The 12,860-nt window shown below is 42.9% G+C and overlaps 1 long non-coding RNA gene across 2 annotated transcripts in view; it reads right to left on the bottom strand.

Moving 5' to 3' along the window:
• LOC110073651 (uncharacterized) overlaps nucleotides 1-12,669 on the bottom strand; it is a 43,175-nt gene extending 30,506 nt beyond the window's left edge. The window contains exons 1-2 of one of the 2 annotated variants that reach the window (XR_013545856.1): nucleotides 12,534-12,669; nucleotides 6,797-6,927 (exon numbers count right to left, since the gene is read on the bottom strand). This is a non-coding gene — a long non-coding RNA (uncharacterized LOC110073651). Of the gene's footprint in view, nucleotides 1-6,796; nucleotides 6,928-7,598 lie in introns of both variants that reach the window. The other variant, XR_013545855.1, reaches the window with a different exon arrangement.
• Nucleotides 12,670-12,860: the final 191 nt, after the last annotated feature.

Genomic DNA, 12,860 nt, shown 5'->3' with positions numbered 1-12,860 from the left:
AATAGAAGAAGACCAAATATAAGATGGATGGCAAAAGAGACTATAGCCTTGAGTTTGTGGGAGCTGAGAAACCTATACGTGGGACAGGAAGCAACAGTTAGAACTGGATATGGAACAACTGATTGGTTCAAAATTGGGAAAGGAGTACGACAAGGCTGTATATTGTCCCCCGGCTTATTTAACTTATATGCAGAATACATCATGCGGAAGGCTGGGCTGGAGGAATCCCAAACCAGAATTAGGATTGCCGGAAGAAATATCAATAACCTCAGATATTAAGATGATACCATTCTGATGGCAGAAAATGAGGAGGAATTAAAGAACCTTGTAATGAGGGTGAAAGAGGAGAGTATAGAAAACCGTCTGAAACGCAACATCAAAAAAACGAAGATCATGGCCACTGGTCCCAACACCTCCTGGGAAATAGAAGGGGAATTTATGGAGGCAGTGACAGATTTTACTTTCTTGGGCTCCATGATCACTGTAGATGGAGACAGCAGCCACGAAATTAAAAGACGCCTGCTTCTTGGGAAGAAAGCAATGACAAACCTTGACAGCATCTTAAAAAGCAGAGACATCACCTTGCCAACAAAAGTCCAAATAGTCAAAGCTATGGTTTTTCCTGTAGTGATGTATGGAAGTGAGAGCTGGACCATAAAGAAAGCTGACTGCCAAAGAATTTATGCTTTTGAATTGTGGTGCTGGAGAAGGCTTTTGAGAGTCCTCTGGACTGCAAGGAGAACAAACCTATCAATTCTAAAGGAAATCAACCCTGAGTGTTCACTGGAAGGACAGATCCTGAAGCTGAGGCTTCAATACTTTGGCCATCTCATGAGAGGAGAAATCTCCCTGGAAAAGACCCTGATTTTGGGAAAGTGTGAAGGCAAGAGGAGAAGGGGACGACAGAGGATGAGATGGTTGGACAGTGTCATCGAAGCAGCCAACATAAATCTGACACAACTCCGGGAGGCAGTGGAAGATAGGAGGGTCCTGGTTCATGGGGTCACGAAGAGTCGTACATGACTAAACGACTAAATGATGACGACAAGCAGGGCTGTTAACAGTGGTCAGTAATTCATAGGGCTGTCATAAGCCAGAATTCAGCTGACAGCACATGAGAATAGCAAACATTTTGGGGTGCTTTGGTCTTGAACAAGTAATTGAAATGGAAATCAAGCGCTATGAGGAAAGACTGAAAGAACTGGGCATGTTTAGCCTTGAGAAAAGAAGAGTGAGGGGAGATATGGTAGCACTTTTCAAATACTTGAAAGGCTGTCATACAGATGAGAGGCAGGAACTGTTCTTGATCATTCCAGAGTGGAACAGTGGGCTCAAGCTAAAGGAAGCCAGATTTAGGCTGAATATCAAGAAAAAACTTTTGTACCTATGACAATGGTCAGACAATGGTAAGAGTTCCAACACTGCAGGCATTAAAGAGAAAATTAGACAATCACTTGGCAGATCTGCTTTGATTTGGATTCCTGCATTGAGCAGGGGGGTTGGACTCGATGACCTTATAGGCCCCTTCCAACTCAATTACTCTTATGATTCTATGATTAGCTGCCCATTAGCTGCACACAATAACTTATCCCGACGGAGGTGAAAATTGCTATACCTGATTTGTTGATGTAGATCAGTACCACCACCTGAATTTCTAGAGTCTTTATGGGGTTGTAGCTATGGGGACAATCACCACAAGGATCACGTCTTCAAAATTAACCAATAAATCACTACTGGAAACTCTAAAGGTTCTCTTTACCTTGCCTAGATTTGTAAATTCTAACTTGGTTAATCCTTGTGCAGTAAAGGGGACAACAAACAGGGCAGGGTTGGAATCCCTTAATTAGAAACAGCGGGCAGGATGTTTTCTAAAATCAGACTCTGGGACTTCTGCATTTCAAAAAAAAATGTACAGTTTTGAAATGAACATGTGATCATTCTTGCCTTGGTGCATAAACTAACAGAAGCAATAGCATTGAATGGCTTGTTTGCAACCAGTCAAGTCTGTCTTTTGGGGGCTTACTGGAGGTGTATATACTTCGCTTCACACAAGGAAATGGCTGGGTTTTATATGATTTACATACAAAATGGCAGGCATATCAAAACCAAAATACATTTGGTGTCTGGGTCTACTGGAACTAAAATACCACACTGGATTGGAGATTTCCGAGCAAGGTGTCCCACTGTACTGAGACAGTCCATCTAAACCCAATGCAGCAAGTGTGAGATTTTCATATCACAAGTCTTAGTACACAGCTGCAGGTTCTGGGGCTTCCAGATCACTAAGCAAAGGGAGTGGAGAACCCCTCTTCAAATATCACCAGTCTGTGTTATTCATCTCCCATCAGAGAAGGATGCCACCCCAAGCAAACAGCATGCAATCTGTTAATGAGAATATTGAACTCTTATTTGCTCCCCAGCCAGTAGAAAAATTTAATCTCTTTAAAATAACTCTCTGCCCGTTAACAGCCCCTACATCCACTTGCAGTCCTTCTAGGAATGGCTCAGTGAATGATTCAGGGAAGTGACTGAGCCACACTTACGAAGTTGACAGATAACTTTGTCAGAGTTGCGCTAGGTTTAGATATGGAGCTCTGTTTCTTTCAAGTGTGAGCTTATTTAGACAAATAAATCATTAAATTCTAAACCAATTTGGATTTTGATGAGTAGGGATTGGGCCAGCACAGGAACCAAATTAGCAATGATGTTACAGATGCTGAAAGAAGAGTTCAATTAACTGTAAAAGGAAGACATCTCAATCTGATTTTCTCTGCACTTTTTATATTTATATTAGGAATCAAAGCCACAGTGAACTGAGACTTCATGCCAGGACTGCAAAATTAATGGATTTATGTATTTTTTAGAAATCTTAAAAGTTTGGATAATATCCATGCCCTTTACAAAAGTACAACAGCAAGCTAAAGCTGTGGATGCAGAAAGAAGCAGTACAACATAGTGGTTAGAGTGATTAAACTAAAGAGATCCTGGTTCAAGTCCCCACTGAGTTAGGAATTTGATGGTTTTGGATCAGTCACTCCCTTCTTATTCTGGTCTACTCTACAGTGTTGTTGCGAGAGTATACCAGGTATTGGTTTGAGCTCAGTAGCAGAATCCCAGAATATAAACAGGGCAAAAACACACTTGGCTGGTGCGAACTGCTTTTATGTGAACGGTATTAAATGCCTTAGGGTCCTGGTCACACAGATCCAAAAAAATGGCTGTCTGCATGTAGAAGATACTGGCTTCCATGACCCCTAGCATTTCTTGCTGAACATATTGGGCAGCAGGTGACAGGTAGTAAGTGACAGGTAATATCCTGTGCTGAACACCTTGAAAAGCCAGTGCCATCAATGCAGACCTAGATGGACGTAAAACCTGCTCTGGTAGGAAGCAGTATCCTACTTATTATTTATTCGAAACTATGTGCAGACTCCAGGCTTGAAGGACTGACTTGCTTTCTCATTAGATGTCTGAGGTCCATTAGCCAGAATCAGGTACAGAACCATGGTACATGCAGGATGGAATACACTAAGAATTAAGCATCTGGATAACTCCATGAACATTCCCAGTTTCCTATCCAAGCTTGCAAGCTCTTTCACACAGAAATCCACTCCTGATTTTTCTCTAAATTCTTTTTCAGCAGCTTAATTCAGAGGTGCGACGAGAAGTTTTTTCTTGAAATGTCATATTTGACAACAGGAGGCAGAATGAGATGATTGTGCACAGCATGTAATAGACGAAGCCAGCTTTAACAAAAGCTGAGCTGCCCGGTCAGCACTAACGTCTGTTTCTTGCCAAAGACAGAGGTGACAAGTTACAGCTGGCAGTGCTACTTGCCAATTTTGTCCTAAAAGAAATAGGAGTGGAGGACATTTTCTTTCCTTTGCTCCCTAGAGTAATTTGTCACTGTCAAAGGCACAGCAAAATTTTGCAAGACCTTTTTTTAAAAAAAGTTGGAAGACTACTATTGAATCTTGGCTGTTTTCTTTGCCACTGTCAAAACTATGTCCAGATACTGGCATAAAGGTAGCCAGGTTCATCCCAAAATCTGCTGGAGCCTCAGTGAAAAATAAAAACACTTTGGCTGAGCATCATGAAATCTAAGCTGAGCTCTGGATCAAAAAAGGAACTTGTCAGCAGTATTTTACAGGCTGTAAGCTCGAGTTCTCAAGGCATAGCAGCACAATGGAGCTGAAGCAAATTCAAAATGTATGTGGTCAGCACAGATGGGGTAACAAAGTAATGGATGGATGACATAAAGGAATGAATATGGCGAAATGAGCATGATAACTTATCCTGAGATCTTTGTTTTAACTCTCTTTAATAAACTAGTGACTCTGGCTGACAACCACCCACCAAAAAAAAAGTATATCCACATGTATTACATCCAAATTAAAAGTCAAGAAACATGTTTCCCTAATGCTATAGAAGGCTTTGCCAGCTGAAGAGCTCAGTAGTTTAGATATCTGGTTGCAGAGCCTCGTGGCGCAGTGGTTAAACCGCTGTACTGCAGCCAAAACTGTGCTCACGACTTGGGGTTCAATCCCAGGGAGCGGCTCAAGGTTGACTCAGCCTTCTATCCTTCCGAGGTCGGTAAAATGAGTACCCAGCTTGCTGGGGGGGGCAATGTGTAGCCTGCATAATTAACTTGTAAACCGCCCAGAGAGTGCTTGAAGCACTATGGGGCGCTAGATAAGCAGCACGCTTTGCAGAGCCAGAGGTTGAGAATTTGATTCTACACTGTGCCTCATGTGAGCAGAGACAGCCTGTGTGGCCTTGAGCAACCTGCTCAGACCTAGGGTGCCCGCAGAAGAAGGGAATGGTAAACCATCTCCGAGTATTCTCTTCCTTGAATAGTAACCCCCCAAAAGGGTTGCTGTAAGTCAGAATTGACTTGATGGCACATGGTGATAATTATGATAAAAGGCTTCTCGTTTTCTAAATATTATAATGCTGTTAAACTCACCCACCTTCTTGGGTGGGGGGGAGAAGTTACAGGGGTCCATTGCTCAGGTTTAGTTTCTTTTGTAAAGGGGTTAATAAAGACTTTTTCTGTTTTGTAGTACTTGGATATAGTTGCAAATATAGAGAGCACAGCTGAAAATATGGACCTTCAGCATTCCAACAGGCACCTGAACTCCATTGTCAGAACTTCAAGAGGGACCGAGCATACCCAAATGCTGCTAGCTTCCTTACTTCCCAATCTGTTTGCCTTTGTCTGACTTAAACTCAACATGTACCAATCTTTTGTTCCTCCCTTAGAGACCAAGTTGCAACTTCTTTTGAAAATAACAGGAAAAAAATCTGGATACTTATCTGATAGTTTTTTCTTATTCAGAATATAGTAAATATAATCCTGTTTCAGAAAACAATGATCTAAATATTTAGCTATCACGACAGTGTTGGACTCTTATTCCACCCAATGAAGGATCATGCAAAGGCATATCTGTCCCCAAGCCCTCTTCTACCAAGTTCCCAGTCTCACAACCATACAACTTTTTTTTTCAAATTCTGTTACATTAAAAGGGTCCAGCTCATGTGAGAAGTTAGCTGCAGGTAACATAGATGATGAGCTATATTAGCTGAAATCAACATTAATATCATCACCTACTTTTTCTCACAGCATTTCCCCCAAACATCACAGAGAGGGCATAATGCTTCTGGGTGTGATATATTCATCATCATTTATAGCCACTGCATAGCCAATTGCTCCATGAATTGATTCAGATTCCTATTAATGCCACCCTTTCATTCTTGCAACAATTCTGTGGTGTAGGTCAGGCTAAAAAAAAAAACTGGCTCAAGACTGCCAGTGCCTTTCATAGTTTCAAAGAGATATAAACACATGTCTTCTTGGTCCTAGTGTGTCATTTGCCTCTTCAAAATATCACATACTCCCTTGGCTAAGTATCTATAATACATGACAATGTTTACATGGTATCTGTAGCTATTTTCCCATCTTAAGTGTACACAGCTGACAGCCACTTTGTAAAGGAAAACAGTGAGATATTATAAATAAGATGTCTTGAACTGGACAAAGAGAGAAAGGGTAGTCTGTTTGGCATCAATTTGCAACAAAGGAGATTTCATGCCAGCAACAGTTGTAAGAATGCCAGAATCCCTGGCCAGAATCCTATTCAGTTTCACAATCCCATAAGGGCAATTGTGCAATCAATGGGAGGTATTTGCTGTGCTATTTGTTGCTGCCTGATCCTTCCCTGCTTACGCAACTGATCACGCAATCAGTGCGCAATGGCAATCCAGTTGAGGGGAGTGGGTAGCAAAAACAGCCTTATATGTGTGCTTATCCACAACAGCATTCAGAACACAGTGTCTTAATTTGGTTTGGAAGGGAAAGGTTGCTGCCATACTTGGTTCAGAGTTGAAAGAAAAGATGTGCAGCCCCCATCGTCCCTTAAGAAGACCCTTAAAAGGGTCTTTGTAAGCATCCTGTCCTTTGAAAAGGAGTTTGGCGCCTGCAGAACTCAGCCTTAAAAAGGTGCTTTGAGCAAACAAAACAAGGGGGTGGTGGAAGGAAATAAAGGAAAACAAGGAAGAGAAAAAGATTGCTGGAGTAGCACACTTGATTCTCTTCTGGATGGGGAAAAATGCACAGCCCCCATTGCACTTGCAGCTGCCCTAATCCTTCACTAAACCTGCCAATCTTTGATGATGATTAACCTCAGAAAAGGGAATGTATATTCCCAGGAAAGGGCAACATAAAGCAACATTTAAGATACAACGGTAGCAACTTTCATTGCACACAAAAAGCATGTCCATGGAGCATCTCCCATACCATCCTTTTGCTTATCTACTTTATTGCAGGAAGAACCACAGAACGGTCATCAACATCCTCCTCCTCCACACAAGAATTCTTTGTAATCATGTTCTCCTGTTCTTTCTGTATTCTTTCTTTCATTACTGTACCTGGAAGGAAACCTAAGAGTTAATAACATTAAATTAATAAAATGGGTAGGTTAGTACAAATTGGCAGAGGGCAGCAGAGCAGCATAAGCCACAAGGAAGACTGTTTTGGAAGCATAGTGTCCTGTTCATTGAGCAACCCACATGACACATAGATGGAAACTGAATCAAATAGTTAAGAATGTGATGCAAAATATTGTATATATGGGGGCAAGGGCACTGCAACATCTATCAAAATTAATATGTGTCTCAATAACCACATAAAAATAAAGACTAGACACAAACACAGTCCTCCAAACATAATCATCATCATGATCTTGAAACTGCAGAGCAAGAAGGGACCCTATGGATCATCAAGTCCTGCCCTTGTCAAGGAGGCACAGGGGGGAATCAAACTCCCAGCCTCTGGCTCCACAGCCTGATACCTAAACCACTGATCTATAATATAGAACTCAAAGTCCATTGCTGGGTCAACCAATAATTAATGTAGATATCAAAAACCAAATTAAAACATTTAAAAATTTTATATGCAGGAGACAAAGCCATCCCCCCCAATTAATACATATATAAAAAGTAACTGCGAGGTTTCTTCTAATTAGTACAAATTTGGAAGGGCAAATCTTGACCAAAAAAACAACAACAACTAAGGGCCAAACAAAAAAGTCTACACTTACATTGATACAGAAGGAAGACTGCACAAGCTCTCGCAGGGCATTAATTAAGTAACCAAAGCCCAGTCATTAAAGCAAACAAACAAATAAACAAAATTATTTGCCAGCTAATTACAGAAGAAAGCCAGGTACAGATTTTGTAAGTAAATAACATAGCACCTTGCTAAAATTTCTTAAATGCTAACCTCTCTTAAATAATAGCACCAACATTTTATAAGAATAAAATAGAGCTTACACATTGACAAAATGGAGTAAAACATATTTGCTTTGGATTATCCTGCAGATAAGGAACGCTGATATAGATTTTAAAGTAATAGTATTTAAATGTAACTATTTGCATGCCCAGTCTGCAGCTCGGGGGCATTGTTTGTTTGTTTAATTAATTACCTGACTGATGTTTAACTAATTAAAAAGAAAGGAGATTACAGACTACTATTATTCCTACATGGCCCAACAGGTCCATATCAGCATATGTGCCATGCAGAACCTCCTTGCCACTGCTCCCAACACCTGCTTCTCTATCACAAGTGGATCCCCATAGACTGTAGCACCCTGGACTTTGACCCAACATTTTAACCTTAAAGCACTGTAGGCACAAATGCTTGAAATATATATGTACAGAAACTAAACTTAAGTTGCAGGCAAATACTTAAGTGAGAATTCAATCCAAAATGCTGGAGCATAAAAAATACAATAAAATACAAAAAAGGAATGTTTTAATTACATTTTAAAAATGGATGCAACACTGAAATTCTCTCCAACTCTGCTCCATTACTCTGCAATTGAAGGTGGGGAAGGTTTGGCAAGGGGGAGAGGTCACCTTGGAACAGGACTGCCTTCCACATCAGAATTTCAGAAAAGTTACCTTTTTTATTTTTGGAGGGAAATGCCAGCCACCATGGCCATGCTGACTAGGGGATCAGTAATAATTTTGACAACTCTAGCTTATTTGATCTATAAAACTGTGTGAAGCCAATGCACACAGAAGTGGTTTTCATTAGCTTTTGCATGACTAAGAAAATTCCAAGAAGAGAGAAAGGTAATAAGTATATTCCCCTTAGGAACTGAACTGCCTTCTGGGTACTATAGTTTGACAAGAACAATGCATTGTATAAGCACTGACAACACCAGCAAAGCTTAACTCTTCTCCAGTTGTTCTGCTCAGTTTCACCTTTGATGGGAACTTGGCTTACCAGGAAAAGCACTGCTGAAGGAAGAGTGAAGTAATCTCTCTAAATGGCACAGCAGAGGGTTTTTCCATAAAGTGCATGTCATATATTTTCTGTTGTAAACTTTATATCCCAAAGTAGCTGGATTAGGCTGCTTAATTTTTTAAAAAGCAGATAATACTCTAATAGTATTATCTGCAACCTCTTCAGGATGAAACCAATGCACTGGATCCATTCTAGTTGGGCTTCAGGCTGCACCACGGCATGGAAACGACATTGGTCGCCCTGTTTGATGATCTACTGAGGGAGGCCAACAGGGCCAAAATGTGTCTGCTGGTCCTACTCAATATCTCAGCCGCCTTTGATATTGTCGACCACGGTATTCTCCTGGGGAGGCTCTCCAAGTTGGGAATTGGTGGCCTGGCTTTTGCCTGGCTCCGCTCCTTCTTGGAGGACCGTCCCCAGAGAGTGCAGATTTGAGAGTTTCTCAGCACCATGGAGCCTCAATTGTGGGGTCCTACAGGACTTGATTATCTCTCCAATGCTGTTTAACATCTATATGACGCCGCTGGGAGGGGTCATCAGGGGATGTGGGGCTTCGTGTCATCAGTACAGTGATGATACTGAGCTGTACATCTCCTTTTTTTCCAACAACAGTGGATGCTGTTTCATCCCTTGAGTGTTGCCTGGGGGCTGTTCAGCAATGGATGCAGGTGAATGGACTGAGGCTGAATCTGGGCAAGATGGAGGTCCTCTGGGTGGGTGTCCCAGACATCAGTGGTCTGGGAAACTTCCTCTCCTTTGGGGGTGTGTGTGACTCTTACCACTAAGAGTGAGGTTCGCAGTTTGGGTGTACATCTGGACCTGGCGTTCACCATGGAGACCCAGGTGTTGTGAGTGGCCTGTTCTGCACATTTCCACCTTTGGTGGAATGCTCAGCTGTGTCCCTATCTTGATGTGTGGGTGCTCACCACTTTGGTCCATGTGCTTGTAGTCTCAAGATTAGACTACTGTAATGCACTCTATGTGGGGCACTTTGATACTGATGCAGAAATGTCAGATGGTACAGAATACGGTGGCCAGACTTCTTACAGGGGTGAAAAGGTACCATCATATTTCCCCCACTCTGTCTGCTTTGCATTGGCTGCCCATTCATTTCTGTGTTGATTTCAAAGTTCTTACAATGACATATAAAGCCCGAAACGGTTTAGGACCTCTGGCAGAGTGCCTTCTCCCACCCAGTTCTTCCAGAGTCACTCATTCCAGCCAGGCCAAATGCCGAGGGAGGTCCAGAAGGAAAGAATGAGGAACCGGGCCTTCTTGGCAGTGGCCCCTCGCCTCTGGAACAACTTGCCAGTGGAGATCTGCCTGGCTCCCTCTCTGGGTGTTTTCAGGAATAAACTTAAAACCTCCTGCCGTATCTTAATTTCTTATACTTTCACCACCTTGGATTTATAATATATGCTTATTGGTTTTATTGTTTTTAAATTTGTAAACCGCCCAGAGTAGACCTTTGGTCTAGGCAGGCAGAATAGAAATTAAACAAACAAACAAACAAACAAACAAACAAACAAACAAATAAATAAATAAATAAATAAATACTGAATATTTTTCAACACACATAGTTTATATGGATTATTTTAGACATGTTCTGATTTGCTAGTTTTGAAGCCAGATATATTTGTTCTGATATGCCTGTTTCACAATTATGGTCCAAACCTCAGCAGCTTATCAAATAGACTGCCCTGTAAACCAGCAAATTATGGTTTCCACTTGACTCACCAAATAGGACTGCATACAATTTCCTCCAAGAGCAGGAAAAAAAACTGCTGTCCCCTGTTATTTTATTTTACTTCTTGTCTCTGGGATTCCCTGGCCTTATACAGACTATACACTGTGCTATGTCCATCCTGTCCATGGAGTTTTCTTGGCAAAGATACTGGAGTGACTTGCCAGTTCCTGCTACAGGTGGATCGCGTTTACTCAGAATTCTTCACTATGACCTGTCCGTCTTGGGTGTCCCTGCACGGCATAGCCCATAGCTTCTTTGATTTACTCAAACCCCTTCACCACAACAAGGCAGCAATCCGTGAAGGGGCAGAAACAAAAGGCTAAAAGATATGACGCTGGAAGATGAGCCCTTCAGGTCAGAAGGCGTCCAACATGCTACTGAGGAAGAGTGGAGGACAAATACGAGCAGCTCCAGAGCTAATGAAGTGGTTGGGTCAAAGCCGAAAGGACGCTCAGCTGCGAACATGCCTAGAACTGAAAGGAAAGTCCGATGATACAAAGAAAAATACTGCATAGGAACCTGGAATGTAAGATCTATGAACCTTGGTAAGAAGGGGACGACAGAGGATGAGATGGTTGGAGAGTGTCATTGAAGCTACCAACATGAATTTGACCCAACTCCGGGAGGCAGTGGAAGACTGCCTGGCGTGCTCTGGTCCATGGGGTCACGAAGAGTCAGACACGACTAAACGACTAAACAACAACAACAAGCTGGATGTGGTCAAACAGGAGATGGCAAGAATAAACATTGATATCCTGGGCGTCAGTGAACTAAAATGGACGGGAATAAGCGAATTCAATTCAGACGATTATCATATCTACTATTGTGGGCAAGAATCCCGTAGAAGAAATGAGTAGCCCTCATAGTCAACAAAAGAATGGGAAAAGCTGTAATGGGATACAATCTCAAAAATGATAGAATGATTTCAATATGAATCCAAGGCAGACCTTTCAACTTAGCAGTCATCCAAGTTTATGCACCAACCACAGATGCTGAAGAGGCTGAAATTGACCAATTCTATGAAGACTTACAACACCTTCTGGAACTGACACCAAAGAAAGTTGTTCTTCTCATTATAGGGGACTGGAATGCTAAAGTAGGGAGTCAAGAGATAAAAGGAACAACAGGTAAGTCTGGCCTTGGAGTTCAAAATGAAGCAGGGCAAAGTCTAATAGAGCTTTCTCAAGAGAACGAGCTGGTCATCACAAACATTCTTTTCCAACAACACAGGAGGCAACTCTACACATGGACAGCACCAGATGGGCAATACCGAAATCAGATTGATTATGTTCTCTGCAACCAAAGATGGAGAAACTCTACATAGTCAGCAAAAACAAGACCTGGAGCTGATTGTGTCTCTGATCATCAGCTTCTTATAGCAAAACTCAAGCTTAATCTGAAGAAAGTAGGAAAATCCACTGGGCTAGTCAGGTATAATCTAAACCAAATCCCTTATGAATACACAGTGGAAGTAAAGAACAGATTTAAGGAATTCGATTTGGTGGACAGAGTGCCTGAAGAACTATGGGTGGAGGCTCGTAACATTGTACAGGAGGCAGCAACAAAAACCATTTTTTTTATTTTTGACCCGATTTACAGAGCTGTAACTATAGGTTTTGGGGCCCTGGTCAGAGGGCACAGTTTCCACAGTGCCCTGAGAGGTGGGCTCCTATGAAGAAACAGGCATAGCAGAATATGCAGCCTCCTCTTGAAAGGAGATGAACGTCCCTGACTGACTAGGGCAAGGAGGTCTGGTGTGTTTTCCTGTCACTCACGTTATATAGAGGTTCACCTCTAGATTTTGATGTCATCTTAAAGTCTGGCACCCTGGAGTAAAGACCCGTCTCCTCTTTCTAGTTACAGTCCTCCTTATTTCAGCACGACTGACTCACTCACGGGCTGTCGTTTGGGGCTACGTTCCCTTTCCCCCCTGGCCACGCGGCTTCCTCTTTTGAGCACCTGCGCCCCTCTGTTTACTTGTGCTTCCGCCCCAAAGCGTCTCCGGCCGCTTAGCCTGGGGTCGCCGGGAGGGGGGGCGGCGGCGGCAGGACACTCTTGAGGCGCGCCTCCCTCCCTCAGCCCTGCGCGCCCTCGGAGAAGAGCCAAGCCCGAGGGCGAGCCAGTTCTCACTCCCGCGGAACCGTCACCACCACATGCGCCTCCTCTACCGTCGCCGTCAGAGAGCCTGAAGAGCCGGGGTCTGGAGCGGGCCGGCCCCCCTCGTGCCCCCTCAGGGGCGTCGAGTGCGCGCCGCGGAGCGTGCGGCAGGGCCCCGTTGGGCGTTGCGAGGCGCGGCGCCCACAG

The sequence above is a fragment of the Pogona vitticeps genome, chromosome 5, assembly GCF_051106095.1.
Source record: "Pogona vitticeps strain Pit_001003342236 chromosome 5, PviZW2.1, whole genome shotgun sequence".
Lineage (NCBI taxonomy): Eukaryota > Metazoa > Chordata > Lepidosauria > Squamata > Agamidae > Pogona > Pogona vitticeps.
Note: the sequence above shows the minus strand (reverse complement) of the source record. Positions and strands in the feature narration are given on the sequence as shown.